This window comes from Elephas maximus, chromosome 13, assembly GCF_024166365.1.
Source record: "Elephas maximus indicus isolate mEleMax1 chromosome 13, mEleMax1 primary haplotype, whole genome shotgun sequence".
NCBI lineage: Eukaryota > Metazoa > Chordata > Mammalia > Proboscidea > Elephantidae > Elephas > Elephas maximus.
In genome coordinates, this window is record NC_064831.1 from 45,726,576 (window position 1) to 45,739,655 (window position 13,080).

General features: G+C 41.2%; 2 protein-coding genes across 3 annotated transcripts in view; both read right to left on the bottom strand.

Annotated features, from left to right (window-relative positions):
* Positions 1 to 13,080, bottom strand: part of RAB27A (RAB27A, member RAS oncogene family) — a 91,574-nt gene that overhangs the window by 49,594 nt on the left and 28,900 nt on the right. Inside the window, exon 1 of one of the 2 annotated variants that reach the window (XM_049852631.1) lies at positions 12,935 to 13,023. The exons of the other annotated variant lie outside the window; for it this stretch is intronic. The gene's annotated coding sequence lies outside the window, so the exon portion shown is untranslated. Of the gene's footprint in view, positions 1 to 12,934; positions 13,024 to 13,080 lie in introns of those variants that run through there. 2 annotated transcript variants of the gene reach the window in all.
* Positions 5,493 to 13,080, bottom strand: part of PIGBOS1 (PIGB opposite strand 1) — a 48,281-nt gene continuing 40,693 nt past the window's right edge. Inside the window, exons 3-4 of the mRNA XM_049852633.1 lie at positions 12,935 to 13,045; positions 5,493 to 11,571 (exon numbers count right to left, since the gene is read on the bottom strand). The gene's annotated coding sequence lies outside the window, so the exon portion shown is untranslated. The remainder of the gene's footprint in view (positions 11,572 to 12,934; positions 13,046 to 13,080) is intronic.

Sequence of the window (13,080 nt, forward strand, 5' to 3'; positions counted from 1 at the left end):
AAGGCGTGTATAACTTTTTGTATAAGAGACTGACTTGATTTGTAAACTTTCACTTAAAGCACAATAAAGATTAAAAAGAAAAGAAATATTAGTGTTTACATTTTGGAATCTACTATAAAGAACAGGATAAAACCCAAACCCTTGCCATTGAATTGATTCCAACTCATAGCAACCCTATAAGACAGAGTACAACTGTCTCATAGGGTTTCTAAGGAGTGGCTGGTAGATTCCAATTATCAACCTTTTGGTTAGCAGCCAAGCTCTTAACCACTGCATTGCCAGGGTTCCAACATGATAGAAAAAAAAAAAAAAAAAACATGATAGAGTTAATTAACTACTCTGCATAGAAATGACAGTTTTTTAATCTGAAATAATTTTCCGTAACTACTGTTGCCTCTAAGCAGTTAAGATACACGTACTTTTGATTCCTATAAAAAGTTCTGAACCATGAAAAATTCTGACATGGGAAGGATAGGATGCTAAAATTCTACTACTTCTAATCTGAGAGGTCTTCTTATATCCTCCGTAGGAGAAAGTAGCTCATAAGAGGAAATGCATAGGCTTCTACTGTTAGGAAACTGGGTATTTCTCACGCACTTTATAGTGGAAGGGGTTCTAGGTTTTTATCAAATGCAAAACGTTTATGAACTCAGGAGCAGCCCAAACATAAAGATAAAATGCAGCATGACTTTCTGAACAAAATCCGGGGAATATTGTCTGCCAGTGGGGATTTTTGTGAACTTTCTGGGAAATGGCACAGTTAGAAATATAGTTTAGTTGTCAATGTACTTGAATTTCTAAAGAATTCTACTGAATTGTGGTGGAAATGTCCAGGAATATATGAAATGAGGCCATGTCAGAAAATCCAGGGAGTCTGGCCATCACCACACACCTTCCTAAGCAGAAACATGCAGTCACCTGGGTTCCCTTCACTTCTGATCACCAGGGCTCAGGGAAGAAGTAGAGAAAAGGAAACGGAAGTCGTGTCAACAGAAACATCCGCACCTGTTTATGTTCCTTTTCTCATGGCCCTAATAGCTAACAGAACAATCACAAACTGGGCCAAGTGCGTCTCTACCCGCTCCACTCACCCTGGAAGCCTGTCCTCATAAAGCACATCCTACTCTGGTATTCATTTAATCCATGTTTCCTCACTATGTGAACGCTTTATCTTGCTTAACTTGTATGCATTTTATGCTACTTCTGAGTGCCCACTCCGTCTCATGAGTATGTCCCATCTCTCCAGAAAGCCCACGTATTTTCTGAAGACTTCTCGTGTACTGCTTCTCTCCTACCCCTCACCACTGGACTGACAACAGGTCAGCTGTCACTTAACTGCTAATTGTGTCTGCCACTGGCTTTGTCCAACAGCCTCTTCCTTCCTGTGGTCCCCTCTGCTCCCTGCCGATTTCATTCAAGAGTAACTCAAAAAGTTCCTTAGGGCTCCACTGATAGCTGCCCTTTTTTTATAAATTAAAGGGAATTTTAGTTGCATCCAGTTTACCAGAATATGATAAGCAACTACTATGTGTCCAGCAACTATAAATGATGTAAAAGAAATGTAGGATCCAGCCAACTCTCTCAAGCAGTTGGTAATCAGGGTGAGGAAGCAAAATGAACTTACCTTCGACAAAGGACAATAAGACAATATAATCAGGGAACAAAGCGTCTGGTCCACCACAGAGACCACCCAGCACAGGATGTCAAAAGAAAAATGGACTTGAAGTCAGGAGACCTGAACTCTGCTACTTACTTCCTAAATGTGTGGCCTAGGGCAAGTTACACAACTTCTCCCAGCCTGTCTCCTCAACATGGGACTATTACCTAGCAGGACTATTCGAAAGATTGCAGGATACATTTTATATGAATGGATTTTATAAACTGCAAGCTGCTGTGTACACGTAGGGGGGTGGTTTTACAGGACAAGTAGACTCTGGGAGGTCAGAACACAGGGAGCAATTAGATCAAGTCTTCAAGCAGGAGCCATGAGCTGAGCTTGGCGTCTTCAAAGCCAGGCAAGATAGATGATCAGGAATAGGAAAGACCACATGTTTGGCACAGGGGCATATTTTGACTTCAACTGAACAAATATTGAGAGGCTCTGTTACCACACCAAATGATGCAAATGTGAGTAGAATAAAATCCTTCCCCTCAAAATTTAATCATATAGAGATAAGAAAAATATACAAATAACAAACTGGCTGCAAACGCAAAGAAATGCCTATGAGGTAATGTGGGAGCCTAACCTGTAGGGTTCTAGTTACAGCTCTGACACAGTCAGTGTGTGATCCAGCATAGGTCACCTTCTCTGGACCTTCTTCCTCAAATATAAAATAAAAGGTGTGCCCAGCACAAACACCCTATGCTCTATGATTCTATGGTTCAAAGTCCAGAGTTTAGCCAAGAGAAATGAAGGGTAAACATCTGTTCACAAAGACCCATGCTGGAGCCAAAGGTGGTCACTGAGAGAGAAAAAGACCCAAAATCAGCTCATCTGTCCAGCACCATGTAAACACAGGGGAAGGCATAAGTCAGAAGCCCAAATCAGGTACGGCTTAAAAAAATAAATAAAACCCAGTCCAAAACTGGACTTCCTGAAGCCAATTCTGTGTGAAAACAAGCTGTCAGTTCTACAGTTCCATCACCGCCATCCCACAATAGGAATTTGCCTCCCAAGCATTTTAGCAGCAAATGACAATATCTGCATAAGTGAAGACAACATTTAAATGAGGGTGTACAGTTATTTAGACTTAAAAAATACTTAAATAGGAACATGGTGGCAGCTGTCCCTTGCATCACCTCCCCCTCCAGAACCTTAAAGATAAGAGCCTAGACTAGGGCAGTAACAGTGGGAACAAGAAGGAAAGAATTCAAAAGACACTAAGAAATAACAGAAGGTGGTGCCACATTGAGTGGAAAACGAGGTGGCGAAGAGACTTCTAAAGAATCAAGACTGAGTGACCAGGACAGCAAAATCGTGTTGCAGACAGAAATAGGACATCTGAAGTGGGGAAAGGGAGAGAGATGGGATGGCCTAAAGGTTTTTGAGAATGGGTATCAGATTTTTGGAGGGGAAAAGATGATGAGATTGTATTGGAGCAGGTTGACTGCTAGGAGCCAGCAAAGCCAGCCATAGAGAGATACCTGAAAACCATCCCATCTCCTGCTGTGCGGCACCCATCCCCGTCCTCAGGACACAGGCGGAGTGGCTACAGGGAAAAGTCCAAAATGAAGGTAGTGGCTGTACAAACCACAAGGGACACTGTTAGTTCTGCATGCACCTAAGGACCACAGCAGTGTGTGCAGCCAAACGGAATTAAACAGACACTGTGGGCAGTTCCTGCCATTTTGATGAAACTTCATTTACAAACATCATCCCTCTGCTGTAAGGTACTTTATTAGACAGTAAGTAAAAGAGAAATGTCAGGGAAGTCAGCTGGGTGTCCCTTTGCCTCAACAGTGTTTTTTCCTCTTGGGAGCCTCCACTGAGGCATCTGCTCAGATCTGAATGCAGACTTCACCCATCATCACACGCCACCCATCTGACTACATGTTAACGAAAACAAACACTGCCCGGCGCCAAATCAGCTTCCTACAGACTCCTCCGCCTCTCTTACTCTTCTTGAAACAATGACCTCTTTTACCACCGAAGTTATAAAAGGATATGCCAAGCCCCTTCTCTAATTACTTAAAGTCTATGAGTTTTCAGAAGGGAATTAGCTTAACTAAACCATGGTTGGAATAAAACCAGAATGCTCCTTAGAAGCAAAGATGGCGTGACTACGTCTCACATACTTTGGACATGTTATCAGGAGTGATCAGTCCCTGGAGAAAGACATCATGCTTGGTGGAGAGTCATCGAAAAAAAGGAAGACCCCTAATGAGGTGGATCAACACAGTGGCTGCAACAATGGACTCAAACATAGCAACAATTGTGAGGATAACACAGGACCTGGCAGTGTTTCATTCTGTTGTACATAGTGTCATCATGAGTCAGAACCAACTCGATGGCACCTGACAACAACAAGCCATGTCCACTAATTAGTTACTTGTTCTTTTCACAAACCATCATTTTCTTTCTTTTCCAGTTTCTTCTGATTAGTTTATTGCTTCTCTAGACTACCAAAGTAGCAATAATTAGGCCCCTCTGAGTTTGTTTTTGATGTTGTTTTGTTTTTCTTTAATCTCTATCACAATCCTTAAATCAGCCAGACAGCACACTTCAGAGATTCTGGTCTGTGATGCCACTACCTCCCTCATTATATTAACCAAAAGTTTTTGAGTAAAGAAGGAACAAAAAAATATTAAATGTTACCAGAAACAAACTGGTTACCCGAAACAGACTTAAACCATGAATATTGCAAAGCCTAGGATAGAAGAGACTAAGCTACAGATTTTACTGCGACGAAAATGCCGCCCAGAGGGATGCTTATGTCACGAGCTTCCTCCTCTTCTTCTCCCCAATGGACACAAGGGAAATGGTCTATCAGATGCTCAGGACACTGTCTTGTCTTTTTTTCTAGCTCACACGTGTCTAACACCTCCCTTGTATCAGGCACGTGGCTAGGTGACTCAGTCCTCACACAGCCTGAAGAAGCAGAAGGAGGCTCTCTTCTTGAGGGCTAAGGAAGCCTAGGCTCTGGAAAGTTATCTAACGTGCTCAAAGAAGTGCAGTGAGGTAGGGGCAGAGACAGGGCTCAAACCCACATTTGATGCCTCCAGAGCTCACTCCATCATGCCATCGTCTCCCTATTCCTTGGCAGCATGGATGGGACTGATCACAGAGCACCAGCTACAGCACAGTAATGGGATCCAGACTTCAGTCCACCTCAACGTTCTTCCCCATTACCTCCCCCATCCAGACCACTGATGCTTTCATCATACCTGCCCTTGGGGATATGAAAGTCCTTCCTGGCAGGTTAATGGGGAGAAGGAGAGGACAGATAGGGAAGTATCAGTGGGAACGGAGGATGAAATTACCCTAAAAGATGCTCCCTATGGGCTGAAACTGAGCCTCCCTGGACCCTCATGTCCATTTCAAAATTTTCTCAAATCAGCCTTCTGTTCCTCTAACCACTCCTTTAAAATTTTTTTAATTATGTAATATTTGATACATCAAAAGAATATGTACTAAATATATAGATAAGTGATAAGCCTAATTATAGAAACAAGCCTAGAACATCACCAATACTGTTGAAGCTACCTATGTATTCCCTCCCTGTCCTATCCCCCTGCCTTGCCCCCAGAGATGACCACTACTCTGAATTTCATGTTTAACATTCCATTGCCTTCTTAGAAATTTGTATTAATTCACACATTTAAAAAAAAAAATCACTGCCATCAGGTCAATTCCGACTCATAGCAACCCTATAGGACAGAGTAGAACTGCCCCATATGGTTACCAAGTAGAACCTGATAGATTCAAATTGCTGACATTTGGTTAGCAGCCATAGCTCTTAAACACTACACCACTGGGGTTTCCAATTCATATATATACATCACTAAATAACAGGTTGCTTGTTTTCGCTTTCTTTGAACTTCATAAAAGTGGCATGCTGTATCAGTCTTCTGTAACTTGCTTTTCACTGATTTTATGTTTCCAGACATTAATCAAATTGCTACATGTCGCTGGAGTTCACTCATTTTCACTAATGTATAATATTCTATTAAATGAATACACCCAACTTACCATTTTTTATTTCGGCAGAAATTTGGGCATTGTTATGGATTGAAATGTGACCCCCAAAAATGTGTGTCAACTTGGCTAGGCCATAATTACTAGTATTGTGTGGTTGTCCTCCATTTTGTGATCTGATGTGGTTTTCCTATGTGTTGTAAATCCTACCTCTATATAGGGTCGCTATGAGTTGGAATCAACTTGAGGGCACTGGGTTATGATGTTAATGAGACAGGATTAGAGGCAGTTATGATAAAGAGGCTGGACACAGTACACAGGATTAGGCTGCATCTTGAGTCAATCTCTTCTGAGACATAAAAGAGAGAAGTTAGCAGAGAGGAGAGTGACCTCGTTACCACCAAGGAAGAACAACCAGGAGCAGAGCGTGTCTTTTGGACCCAGGGTCCCTGTGCTGAGAAGTTTCTAGGCCAGGGGAAGGTTGATGATAAGGACTTTCCCTCAGAGCCAACAGAGAGAAAAACCCTCCCTCTGGAGCTAGCATCCTGAATTCAGAATTCTAGCTTCATAGGCTGTGAGAGAATAACTAAGACAGGAAACTCCCTTTTTGTTCTCATTTAAAACAATACTACTACAAATATTCATGTACATGTCTCCTGATGTACACTTGCAAGAGTTTCTCTAGGAAATTTCTTCACAGCCTTTTTCAGGATATTTGTATGACGTACGAGGGCAAATATTCATGATCAAAGGCAACAGGTCTGGGGCTCCAGCAACCCCAGGCCATAGCCAGCCACCACAAGGGACAAGGGGTTCAGTATCTCGACACATCTGAGCCCACTCAGGGCACAGCAGGGAGAGCTCTGTTCTAGGGTAGGTACACACTTAGGAGTGGAACTGCTGGGTCTTAGGTATTTTTAGGTATGTGCAGGAGCCCTGGTGGCCCAGTGCTTAAGAGCTCAGCTGCTAATCAAAAGATTGGTAGTTCAAATCCACCAACCGCTCCTTGCAAACCCTATGGGGCTGTTGTACTCTGTCCTATAGGGTCGCTATGAGTTGGATTCAACCTCAACAGCAATAGCTTGTTTTTTGTTTTTTTAGGTATGTGCATGTCTGATTACATAAGATAATGCCAAGATATTTTCCAGTATAGTACCATTTTACACTCTAACTTGACATGTTTACCAATATTTGGTAGTATAAGTAATCTCAAAACAGTAACACATTATGATCAAAATTACCATTTGTTTGCTTGTTAATGAGGTTGAGGATATTTTAAAATTTGTTGGCCATGGTTCCTCTTATGCAAAGGCACATTCATGTCCTTGGCCTGTTTTTCTTTGGGGTCTTTTTCTGCAGACATACAGGAGGTCTTCATATAGTCTAGATATTAACCCTTAGTGGTCAGTTACGTATGCTGCGAATCTGTTCTTCCTGTTTGTAGTTTGTCTTTTCATTTTTTTAATGGCTCTTAATTTTAAAGTAGCCAGTCTTTTTTTATAGTTAGTACTCTTCGTATCGGAAACCCTGGTGGTGTAGTGGTTAAGTGCTACAGCTGCTAACCAAAGGCTCAACAGTTCGAATCTGCCAGGTGCTCCTTGGAAACTCTATGGGGCAGGTCTACTCTGTCCTATAAGGTCTCTATGAGTTGGAATCAACTCAACGGCACTGGGTTTGGTTTTTTTTGGTTTACTCTTCATATCACATTAAAGAACTCATTCTTTACCTGAAGTAATACATTCTTCTACATTATTTTCCTAAAGGTATTGCCTTTCACATTTTTTAAAATCCATTGGGAATTTTTTAAAAGTGTATTTAGAGATTCAATTTCATTCTTAAGGATACCCAACTGTCACAGCACTATTTATTGAAAAAAAAATTATCCTTTCCCCAGTGATTCACCATATCTGTTTCAGGGCTCTCTATTCTGTTCCAGTGTTCAATGTGACTATGCCCCGGCCAATGCCACAATGTTTTTATTACTACGACCTCATAATACTACTTCATATCTGGGAGGATTGGTCCCCCCACACTATCATGATCATTGTTGACCCTTCACACTTTCATCTAAGTTTCTCAAAAACCCTATGGGGATTTCTATTAAAACTGTATTAAATCTACAGATCAAATTGAGGAAGATGGATATGCTCACGATATCCAAGTACATGCATATCTTTCCATTTATTTGTCCTCTTTAAAGATGTTTTCAGTAAATAAATTCTCTTCATAAAGATCTCACACATCTTTAAACTTACTAATAGGTACTTTTTGTTTTTCACTATGGTAAGTTGTATCTTTTTAAAACAAATATATATATATATTCATATGTATAAAACCCAATCAAACCCATTCCCATCATGTCATTTCTGACTCATAGCAACCCTATGGACAGAGAAGAACCGCCCCACAGGGTTTCCAAAGCTGTAAATCTTTTTCTTTTTTTTTTTTTTAATTTTTATTGTGCTTTAAGTGAAAGTTTACAAATCAAGTCAGTCTCTCACACAAAAACATATACACCTTGCAACTTATTCCCAATTCCTCTCCCCCTAATAAGACAGCCCGCTCTTTCCCTGCACTCTCTCTTTTCGTGTCCATTTTGCCAGCTTCTAACCCCCTCTACCCTCTCATCTCCCCTCCAGGCAGGAAATGCCAACATAGTCTCAAGTGTCCACCTGATCCAAGAAGCTCACTCCTCGCCAGCATCCCTCTCCAACCCATTGTCCAGTCCAATCCCTGTCTGAAGAGCTGGCTTTGAGAATGGTTCCTGTCCTGGGCCAACAGAAGGTCTGGGGGCCACGACCACGGGGGTCCTTCTAGTCTCAGACAGACCATTAAGTCTGGTCTTTTTATGAGAATTTGGGGTCTACATCCCACTGCTCTCCTGCTCCCTAAGGCTGTAAATCTTTATGGAAGCAGACTACCACATCTTTCTCCTGCGGAGCAGCTGGTGGGTTCAAACTGCCCACCTTTCGGTTAGCAGTTGAGCAGTTAACCACTGTGCCACCAGGTCTTCCTTTCTAATTATTATATTTATATTTCCTGTCTTACTGTGGAAGTTACAACCTCCAAAAATATTGAATAGAAAAAAAAATTAACTGTTTAATGAGAAACTAATCTGCTCTGTAAACTTTCACCTAAATCACAATTGAAAACATATATATTGAATAGCCATGGTCCAGGCAGTCTTGTCTTCATTATAACATTTCACTGTTAACAACACTTGCTGTAGGTTTTAATGGACAGTTTTATCAAGTTAAGGAACTTCTTCATCTATTCTTCGTTTGCCAAAAATGATTATCATGACTAGGTATCAATATTATCAAGTTTTGTTTCTGTAAGTATTGAAGAAATTTTGTGATTTTTCTCCTTGAGTCTGTTAACTTACTGGCTTTCACATTTATTCTGTCTTTGATCTGTATCTTTTCTTTCTTCTAGTTTCTTCTCTTACCTTGCTGACTTCTGCTTTTGATTTATATTCTCTACCCAAGACTTCTCTTTCAAAGTCATTCTGTTTCCTCCTTGGTGGGAGCTCTCAAGGTCATAAATCAATATTTGAATGAATGAAAAGTGAAACACCCAATAAGTACCAGGTACTTGAGGCGATCTTCCCCAAATCAATCTTCAAATGTTTCACATTACATTTACATAAGGTTGCTCTTGTCTTGAAGTACCAAAAAAAAAAAAAAGTTACTAGAGATGCAATTATTTAGAAGCAGAAGTAATTATATTGGAAAATTTTTCAACTGAAATAGTGTTCTCACCTCCCCCTCCTAGAGAACCATCAAAGAGTCATTACCTATCTTTTGAATTTTCTTTTCAGTATTATTTTCGACTTTAAAGACTAGGGCTCAAGTGCCTCCATTTTAACACCTAGCAATTGGAGTAACAGGTTTCAAAAACAGTGAGCATCTTAGAGACACAAGAAGTGATGTTTATGTGCATTCTGTAATCTAGCACTATCAGTCAGGGGGACTGGCCCAGGCCTCAAAACCATGGTTCAGAACCTAAAACAGACCAACCACAACAGTCTGAACTGTACAGTCAGTCTGGGGATAGAGGGAGGGATGTAGGTATTTTCTTTTGTTTAAAGCAGGATGAACAAACCCAATTTTGTGCCAGGCTGCATTAAGGGGCTCAGACCTCTAGGGCAGGTTTTGTCCTAATGAGGGGTCAGTTTGTGTTTATTTCATTCATTCATTCAATAGTTAATGATTACCCACCATGTGCCAAACGCTGTGCAAGCTGATGAAAACACAAATAAGACAGACACACACCTGCCCTCACTGAGCTTATCATGTAGTTAATGGAGGAGGCTGACCACTGAAGCAAGTCTCCAAATGTGGCTTGTACCTATCCAGCAGCCACGAAAAGACTGGGAAACCACAAAGCATCAAGAGGCTATGGGGAGAGACGGTAAGGGTGTGAATAATGTCAGTGACAGTGGGGATGAAAAGGGGTTAATTCAAGGACTCCATGTAAGTTATAGATAACAGTAGTTTTAGTATTATCGTTAACTGAGAGAGAAAAAGATGGTTTGAAAAGATGATTATTATCATATTAATACTAAATATTGTCATGCTATTTATAACATTTACTGAGAACTTTTCTAAGCCTTTTAAAATACTAACTCATTTAGTCCTTACAACAACTCTATGAAGTCCTGAATTTGTGGATGTGAACTAATGCATACAAAGGTTAAGTAACTTGCTCCAGGTCACACAGCCAGCAAATAGCAGAGCCAAGATTTAAACCCAGGCCCACTCTTGACTACTATGTTATACTGTATGGGACATGACCAGTTAAAGGTATCTGAGGGATATCCAGAGAGGTGTGTTTAATTGGTACTTGGTAAACAGAACTGGGGCTCAAAAGGAAAATGAGAGTTAACAATATAGATTTTTAGAGTCATTAACATAGCTTTATTTTCGGGGGCCATGAGCGAGATGAGATGGCCACTCAGAGCGAGGAGAGCCAAAATGTAAGGAATAGCAAGAGATTCAAGAGGGACTCAGGAAGCAGAGTTTCCAAACTGCCATAGTCCACAGACGCATCAGTCACCAGGACACCAAGGCGTGAGCTTAGTAACCTGAACTTTCTTCTTCTTGTGAAAACAGGGGGTCCATTCACTGTTTGCTGGGTGGTGAATCTGGCACTCAGCCAAAAGATCCCTGCTAAGAGTACATCAGGGAGCAGAGAAGCCTGATAACGTATGACATGGGGAAGAAAAGGAAAAAAACAAACAAAAAAAAAATCAATGCTCTTGGGAGGATAACTTATATCTGTGTTTGAGCAAAGCTCCTGCCTCCAGCTCTAAAGCAACCCCACCATCTGATTCATCATTCCCACCCCACTCTCCCCACTGAACCCTGCTCCACCCTGGGACCTCAGCTCTGTGGAGGGGGCAGGGCCCCAGCCACGCAGCCACAACCAGGAGCACAGAAGAAAGCAGGAAGGCACCCTCTTGCAGAGTCAGCACAAACAACAATGGCTCCTACGATAATCTGCTTTTGTTTTTAACGGGCTTTGCATGACTCAGGAGCTATCAAGTAGGATATGCTCTAAGCTCTGGCTCTCAATCAACCAAATTTGAAGGGAAGAGGAAGGGGATAACAGCAAACGATGGGCAGATATCTCAGGAGGCTTTAATCCTGATTCCTATACAAATGAGGAAGAAGGGGAAAAAGAAACAGAGGAAGTGGTAACCACTTTGAGCACTCAGGTACCAGGGCCTGGAGGGGGTGACGAACAGCTGAGGCACCAGAGGGCGCCCTGGGCTCCAAGACCTGCTGACATGCACAGGCCCTGGTTGCCATGGTGCCATCTTGCTGGCGGCAAGGTTTCACTGGCTTTCCCTTTCTGCCAGGGCTCCAGGCTTGTGGACAGCAGCAGCAGCAAAAATGTTATTTGTAGTCTAATGGCTGCAGGGTCACTGAAAACTAGGGACAAGGAGAATGCAGTCAGAGACAAACAAAACAACCAAGATGGGGTAACCTTTTTTGGAATTTATTAAATTCAACTGGAACATTCTATGGATAAGATGGCTTCATGACTAAGCACTCCTCAAAACTTTTTTTGTGGGGGTACTTATAATTTGAGAATCTTAACAGAGAATGTCAGGTTTTTTTTTAAATCAAGGCTCTTTCCCACAGTGATTTCTGATAATGAGGCTCTGGGTTCACTTCTAGATAAAGAGCAGGAACTCATGGCAAAGAAAACAAAATGCTGTATTGGTCAGCACCCTGGAATACAAGTCAGGACACCCACAGGACACCCTGGCTCTGACCCTAATCAGCCAAACGACTTAGCCCTTCTAAGCCTCCCCTTCTTCACCCGCAACACGAGAAGGTTGGACGAGATGAACCATAAGGGTCCTGCCACTCTCTTAGACTGGACTTGTGGGTGTTCAGGAGCAAGGGAGCCCTTTCAATGCCTCTCAAAAGACAGGAGGCTCCCCTTGTGCCAGCACCTTGATTGTGCCCCCAGGGACACCCAACCATGATGGAGGCCACAACTCAATGGAAGAGATAAGTAAACACACACACATATACACACTTACAATGATCCATGCATACATTTGACTAAACAACGGAGTAGTGGGCAGGGACCAAGTCTTACTCATTTCCACACTTCCAACATCCAGCACAGTTGGCTGAACAAATATTGATTGCATGCACTTGTGGTAGTATAAAATTTTTCAAACATATCAAAAAGTAGACATAATTGTATAATGAACCCTCCCATCATACTCATCACCGAAGCACTTCACTCCCACATACTTCACTACACATCTCTAACAAACACAGACCTTTCCTCACACAACCACAATACCCTTATCAAGCCTACCAAAATTAGTAATCTGAAGACACTTAATTCACGAAAGAAATATACTTTATGCTAAAACACATAAAGTTTTCCTCCATAAACACTATCAACAATACCAGAAACAAAACCCCAAACTCTGAATATTTAAAATAATAAAACCTGAGCAAGACTCTTAGAGTAATTTCTTACTCTGCTATCTTATTAAACATATTATTTGATAATAAAATTCTATTTTACTTTATTAAAGTACAGAAAATAAAGGAAGAATGAAGCCAGTATACCCACTCTCTGATAATTGAAAAGCATTTTTCAAACATCCCAAGAAATTTAGCAGATGTCTTGAAGTCTTTTGTTAAAAAAAATAATAATAATTAATACATGCAGTGGTTTTTTATGTTAAATTCCACACAATGTAAGTACCTGAAAATTGGCAAGGCAGAGCTCTACAAGAAAAATAAAATAAATGCAAAATCATACCTTGATGGGGTGTTTAATTTTTTTTTTTAAACTTTAGAGGTTGAGTTCCCAACACGTCAACAATGAGACAACTTCCAATCACATGTCCTCTTCAAAAAGGTTACTCTTCGTCTAATACCAAAAGAAATGTTAAAGTCAGAACCACC